Genomic DNA, 6,000 nt, shown 5'->3' with positions numbered 1-6,000 from the left:
ATATATATATATATATATATATATATATATATGTGTGTGTGTATGTATGTATATATATATACAGTTGTGTCCAAAATTATTCAACCCCCACTGAAATTGAGTGTTTTGGCCAGTTTGACATTGCTTTTGATCATTCAGTCATCTTGCTTACATTTACATTAAAGAGGCACTTGTAGGTCAGACAAATATAACATAACAGTTATAATGAAATAACCACAAATGTCTTTTCTGTGCTCACAGCATTATCAGTTTTATTCAACCCCCAAGTGACATTCAATCTTAGTACTTAGTACAGCATCCTTTTACAGTTATAACAGCTTTTAAACGTGAAGCATAGCTTGACACAAGTGTCTTGCAGCGATCTACGGGTATCTTCGCCCATTCTTCATGGGCAAAGGCCTCCAGTTCAGTCACATTCTTAGGCTTGCGCACTGCAACTGCTTTCTTTAAGTCCCACCAGAGGTTCTCAATCGGATTTAAGTCTGGTGACTGCGATGGCCACTCCAAAATGTTCCAGCCTTTCCTCTGCAACCATGCTCTAGTGGACTTGGAGGTATGCTTGGGATCATTGTCCTGTTGAAAGGTCCAACGTCTCCCAAGCCTCAGGTGTGTGACGGACTGCATCACGTTTCCATCCAATATCTCCTGGTACTGAAGAGAATTCATGGTACCTTGCACACGCTGAAGCTTCCCTGTACCTGCAGAAGCAAAACAGCCCCAAAGCATGATTGACCCTCCACCATGCTTCACAGTAGGCAAGGTGTTCTTTTCATCATAGGCCTTGTTCTTCCTCCTCCAAACATAGCGTTGATCCATGGGCCCAAACAGTTCTAATTTTGTTTCATCAGTCCACAGAACACTATCCCACAACTTTTGTGGTTTGTCCACATGGCTTTTGGCATACTGCAGTCGACTCTTCTTATTCTTTGGAGACAGCAAGGGGGTACGCCTGGGAGTTCTGGCACGGAGGCCTTCATTACGCAGTGTGCGTCTTATTGTCTGGGCTGAAACTTCTGTACCCACATCTGACAAATCTTTTCTCAGTTCCTCAGCAGTCACACGGGGACTTCTCTCCACTCTACGCTTCAGGTAGCGCACAGCAGTCGAAGTCAGCATCTTCTTTCTGCCACGACCAGGTAGCGTTTCAACAGTGCCCTTTGCCTTGAATTTGCGAATGATGCTTCCTAAGGTGTCTCTTGGTATGTTTAACATCTTTGCAATCTTCTTATAGCCATTGCCCTTCCTGTGAAGAGAAATCACCTCTTCTCTTGTCTTCCTGGACCATTCTCTTGCCTTCACCATGTTTGTAACCACACCAGTAAATGTCTAGAAGGAGCTGAGTATCACAGTCATTTTAAAGCTGCCTAATTGGTGCTTATTATGCTTGATTGCTGCTCGGTGACATCCACAGGTGTTTTCAATACCTGATGGAAAGCACCTGTATGAACCTCTGTTCTTCAGAGTGGTAGTCTTTAAGGGGTTGAATAATTGTGGCAATGAAGAAACCACATAAGAACCATTTACTACTGTATTACATAAACAATTGATGTCATTTTAGTTGCATTTGGGTAGTTACAACGTCCTTGTAGGATTTGATTCTTAATACAATTCCAAATGTACACTATAGTCCCTAAACCCCTTTACAGCATTGGGGGTTGAATAATTTTGGACACAACTGTATATATATAAATATATTCTGCATATATATACTGTATGTATATATATATATATTTACTGTATGTATATTATTATGGCAGCTCTTCCTTTTCTAACACAACTTTGGCCTGTATTTTTCACCTGTCGTGAAGTTTGTGTTGCTGTGTCACACATGATGAGATTTGCAGGGTCTCTGCCCCCCTCCCCTCCTGTCCTGACATTCCATGTGGGGACACGCTATCAGCAGCCAATGCTGGCCGGCTACTAAATATAGCGGGCTCAGGGCTCACAGCCTGTGACTTCACCCTCCCGGGCCTGAATGAGTCGGTGATTCTCAGCAAGGCTCCCCCCGTGACGCCAGGTAAATCTGTATATTTCGTGTCCGTGTTCTTGTTCCTGAGCCCCGTCTACTGTCAGCAAGCCTGAGCTCCAGGTCTGGGGGTGACAGGCGCGCCAGCTACGCGTCCAAACGCCCCGCTGCTTTGTGGAGTCTGGCTCTTTGCTGGACCTGCACGCTTAGCTGGAGCCTGACTTAACAAGCCAGCTGTCTGCGGGCCTCAGTGGCCTATGACAGCCGCCTGCTAAGGACACAGAAGAGCGAACCGGCTACACTTCTAATGTTCGCTCCCTGGGCTCCGTCCAGTATATTGAATTATAGTAGGTTGTAGAAGAAACGGCAGAAAGTGGTCTATCCAGTCTGACCCCTTTTTTTTTTTTTTTAACCTTTTTGATCCCTGTTTGTCGCTAGCATGTTAAAAGTAACTTTCTGTTGACTCACTATCAGGGGCGGACTGACAACTCATGGGGCCCCCGGGCAATAGGGGATCATGGGGCCCCTGTGTCCTTGCCCGCACTCAAAGCACACCCAAAAAAGCCTATGAAAAGGTACCAGGGGCATCTCATGGGGCCCCCTACTGCCCCCGGGCTCTCAGGCAGTGCCCGAGTGCTCGAATGGTCAGTCCGTCCCTGCTCACTACCTCTGCTGGCAGTCTGCTCCAAGAATCCACTACTCTTTCAGTAAAATAATAACTTAGATTAGTTTTGAACTTTCCTGCTGATAGTGTAACTGGGCAGAAGGTGCGCCGTGGGATTGAGGATGCTTCACGGGGAGTTTCATTTTTAGATTGTAAGCTCTTTTGCTCAGATTCCAAAGCTGGCCATACACATGGCAAATTTTAGTCCATTTTAGGGACCGTTCACACCAGAACGAGGTAAAGGAAACCTTTCGCTCCTCGCACCGTGTTCAAAACACACTGGGTGTGCAATCTGCTGCCTGTGTCAATGTGTTCCTAAAGACGCCCCAAGCACAGTGCGCTTGCCTGCACCAGATCACTTCATACTACCATGCCATCCAGTTGCAGTGCGTTTTTTAAAAGTAGTGCATGCATTAATTTAGGTGCAATCCAGTGTAATTTCAACCTGTTCAAATTAATGGGCTGAAAATTGCAACCCCTCCCTCCTAGATTGTAAGCTCCTAGGATCAGGGCCCTCCTATCCCTCTTATATTGAACTGTATTATTGCTGTATTGTCTCCCGTTATATAGTAAAGCGCTGAGCAAACTGTTGGCGCTATATTTATTTATTTATTTATTTCAGGTACTTATTTAGCGCTGTCAATTTACGCAGCACTTTACACATACTGTATATATATTGTACATTAACACACTGAATTGCACAGAAATCACACAGATATGCAGACTGCATTCCTGCGCAATTCAGGGGTGAACCAGCCCCTAAAAGGAACTTTAGTTCCCTGTAATTTGGCCCCCAATTTTCCCTCTCTGTCACCACCTTATTTAACCCCTTGCCTACAGGGCACTTTCCCCCCCTTCCTGCCCAGGCCAATTTTCAGCTTTCAGCGCTGTCACACTTTCAATGACAATGACGCGGTCATGCAACACTGTACCCATATGAACTTTTTATAATTTGTTTCTTTTGGTGGTATTTAATCACCACTGGATGTTTTATTTTTTGCACTATAAACGAAAAAAGAGTGAAAATTGTGGGAAAAAAAAAAGGTTTTCTTTGTTTCTATTATAAAATGTTGCAAACAGGTAATTTTTCTGCTCAAGTGATGTGCATTGATGAGGCAGCAGTGGTGGGCACTGATAGGTTGCACTGACAAGGCAGTACTGATGGGCACTGATAGGCTTTACTGATGAGGCGGCACTGGTGGGCATTGATGAGGAGGCATTGATATGCGGCACTGATGGACACTGATAGGCTTCACTGATGAGGCGGCACTGGTGGGCATTGATTAGGAGGCACTGATGATGCTGCATTGATATGTGGCACTGATGGGCACTGATAGGCAGCAATGATGGGCACTAAAAAGTAGCACTGAAGGACACTGATAGGCAGCACTGATAGGCAGCGCTGAAAGGCCTCAATGATAGCACTGAAGGGCACTGATTGGTAGCACTGACTGGCGGCACTGATGATGCTGCATTTATATGCGGCACTGATGGGCACTGATAGGCAGCAATGATGGGCACTAAAAAGTGGCACTGAAGGACACTGATAGGCAGCACTGATAGGCAGCGCTGAAAGGCCTCAAAAGGTAGCACTGAAGGGCACTGATTGGTAGCACTGACTGGCGGCACTGATGCTGCTGCATTGATATGCAGCACTGTTGGGCGGCAATGATGGGCACTAAAAGGTAGCACTGAAGGGCACTGACTGGTAGCACTGACTGGCGGCACTGATAGGCAGCACTGGAGGGCACTAAAAGATAGCACTCAAGGGCACTGACTGGCGGCACTGATGGGCACAGACTGGCAGCACTGCTGGGCAGCACTGTTGGCAACTGATCTGCAACACCGTTGGGCACTTTTGGGCCTGCACTGATAATCAGGGCACTGATAATCAGTATCCTGATTATCAGTGTAAGTGTCTGTTTTGACAGTTGCCAGTTACCGGCAGTACTTTCCTCACGCTGTTTTTTTTTTTTTTACCTTTTTTTTTATCTAGCCAGTAAGTCTGCTATTTTTCAATTTCTTCTAACAGACCAAGCTGTCCAGCAAAAATGTCAGTTAGCATGTTGGGGCAAACCATTCAACACCGACAAGGGTGCTTACGATGATCAGCTTTTATTTATTTATGAAAAAACCTTTATCCCAAAAGGCAAACAAAATTTTACTCTTATTGCTTAAAAAGTGTAAGCTGGAGTTCAGCTTTAGGCTCCATTATTATTATACAGGATTTATGGCGCCAACAGTTTGCTCAGCGCTTTGCAGGATAAAGAGAGACAATACAGCAACAATACAGTAAAAAACAAGAGGATTAAGAGGGCCCTGCTCAGAAGAGCTTGCAATCTAATAGAGCACACTAGCGTTTTTTTTTTAAAGCTTTTAGAAGCTGTTACCAGCATTTTTTTCTTCTGTTCCTAGAAGGTAATAGTGTTCTCCTATGTGTCCCTGTGCACTATCTTAGGCTTGAAGGGTTTTTCAAACTTCAGCGTCTAAAATCAGGAAAAAAAATTGTTTTTGGGAGCGTTTTTCTGGCTACACTACTAAAACGCTCCTGCTGTTTTTTTTTTTTTCCTACATGTACTGTAAAAATGCTAATAAAATGCAAACACTTCTAAACACTCCTAAAAAACCGCTATTACCAGTGTTTTTTAATCCATTTTTAATGTTTTTGAGCTAAAAAAAATGCTAGTGTGCACGGAGCCTTAATTTACTAGTCAAGTTCATCTAAATCTGCTAGTACTTCTAACGCTCCCCCCCCCTCCAGGCTGACAGTGCTGCTGTCCAAAGGTGTCCCTGTTGCTCTTCCATCCAGAGTGGAGACACCCTAAGTGTGTTATTTATAGGATCACCAGGTGAAAAGAAAAATAATGCCTAGAAAATAAAACAAATGCAGCCACCACATCTAAGGACTGGTATGGTGCGCTATATTGCATTTTTGTTTTTAGTTTTATTACTGCTTTAACCCCTTGCCTACCGGGCATTTATACCCCCTTCCTGCCCAGGCCAATTTCCAGCTTTCAGCGCTGTCACATTTTGAATGACAATTGCGCGGTCATGCAACACTCTACCCGTATTAAATTTTCATAATTTTTTTGATACAGAGCTTTCTTTTGGTGGAATTTAATCACCTCTGGGTTTTTTATTTTTTGCCAAACAAACCAAAAACAACTGAAAATTTAGAAATTTTCTTAGTTTCTGTTATAAAATGTTGTAAATAAGTGATTTTTCTCCTTCACTGATGTGCGCTAATGAAGCTGCACTGATATGTGGCACTGGGCACTGACAGACATCACTCATGGCACTGACTGGCGGCACTGTCGGGCACTGATAGGCTGCACTGATTGGCACTTATAGGCGGCACTGATTGGCAGCA

At 44.2% G+C, this 6,000-nt stretch overlaps 1 protein-coding gene across 1 annotated transcript in view; it reads left to right on the top strand.

The window, feature by feature from the left end:
• Positions 1 to 1,881: 1,881 nt before the first annotated feature.
• STYXL2 (serine/threonine/tyrosine interacting like 2) overlaps positions 1,882 to 6,000 on the top strand; it is a 129,465-nt gene continuing 125,346 nt past the window's right edge. The window contains exon 1 of the mRNA XM_089691944.1: positions 1,882 to 2,017. The gene's annotated coding sequence lies outside the window, so the exon portion shown is untranslated. The remainder of the gene's footprint in view (positions 2,018 to 6,000) is intronic.

Source organism: Staurois parvus, unplaced genomic scaffold (genome assembly GCF_062004578.1).
Source record: "Staurois parvus isolate SC_StPar_1 unplaced genomic scaffold, SC_StPar_1.0 ptg000574l, whole genome shotgun sequence".
NCBI lineage: Eukaryota > Metazoa > Chordata > Amphibia > Anura > Ranidae > Staurois > Staurois parvus.
Note: the sequence above shows the minus strand (reverse complement) of the source record. Positions and strands in the feature narration are given on the sequence as shown.